The sequence below is a fragment of the Poecilia formosa genome, unplaced genomic scaffold, assembly GCF_000485575.1.
Source record: "Poecilia formosa unplaced genomic scaffold, Poecilia_formosa-5.1.2 Scaffold41, whole genome shotgun sequence".
In the NCBI taxonomy this organism is placed as follows: domain Eukaryota; kingdom Metazoa; phylum Chordata; class Actinopteri; order Cyprinodontiformes; family Poeciliidae; genus Poecilia; species Poecilia formosa.
In genome coordinates this window covers 3001506-3002812 of record NW_006799980.1, presented here as the reverse complement: position 1 = coordinate 3002812, position 1307 = coordinate 3001506, and positions in this window count along the sequence as shown.

Here is a 1307-nt window from a genome sequence, read left to right as displayed (position 1 = left end):
GTCTTATCTCCACCCAGAGATCCAGAACCACGCAGACGAGCACCAGTTCCGGACCTCCTTGTACATACCTGTTAGCACTGTATTTAATAAACCACCATAACCTTTACCCGTCTCCAGAGTGTGTTCTGCGCATGTGGGTTCGACAAATTAATCTCAACATGACAGTTGTCTGCAATTGTTTTCACTTTGTGATAATATTTTTACACAAATGATTAATTCAATTCAATTGAACTGGCAAATGTCAATTGCAAAATGTCACCTGAAGTTAGATTTTGTTGGTTACTTTTGTCTGTTCATGTCTGAACAACTGGAGGAGGAGCGATGTTTGTCATAGTCTAAAGGCATGTTGGCATTCAGGTTCCTGATTGCCTCATTTCACTTGCTGTGGATATGAGCCATGTTATTTTGGTCAAAGACAAGATGGAAATCTGGACACCTTCAGACTTAATCCTGGAGAAGCAAGAGATTGTAGAATTGTGCCACTCATAGTGGTAGCATGTTGCAGGGGCGCGGAAAAGGGGTGAAAAGTGACGGCCCTGACCAGCAGAGGGCCCTCCACAATTTAATTATTTATATTTTGTTCATAGAAATAAAATTTAAAAAGTCGGGGTCCTGTCAAATACAAAATTAATCATATTGTATTTTCAAAGATTGTTTTTAGCAGTAAAAATGTAATGTTACCCCTCCCAGACCAAAAAACACACATCCGTTTTTGCCCTGAACTCCCCCCTAGATTTGCATGAAAAGGTTAATTCCTGCTTGAGAGTGACGCTGTATGCAGCTGCAGTCAGTAGAAGCTGCGGCCACGAACGACTGTACCAGTTACTATGCTGCTAAGAAAAGTTATAAAATCAGATTTTCAAAAACAAAGTAGAGAGAGGGAGAGAGAGAAAAAGGTAAGAATGTTAATTTATAACCCAGTTTTTCTCCAAGAGAGGTGGGTAGACTGTGTGAGATTATCAACCATTTAGCATAGTTAACTTAGCTACAAACTACTGTTTGCCTCCATTTCACTAGCATTTAATGAATTAAAGAAAAATATTCATATATTCATATATTTAACTTGTTCCCTGTACCTTTTACCACTTAACAAGAGGTGAGTCAGTCAGCAGCAGTTATAACCCACGTCCCTCCTGACCCGTACTCTCCTGAGTGAAATTAAAGCTACAGTATGTAACTTTTATACAATATATATTTTTCCACATATTTGTTAAAACTGTCATTATGTTGTGACTATAAACTATGAAAAATTTAAACTGTCACGATATGATGACAGCTTTAACAAATATGGAGAAAAAAATTTTTTT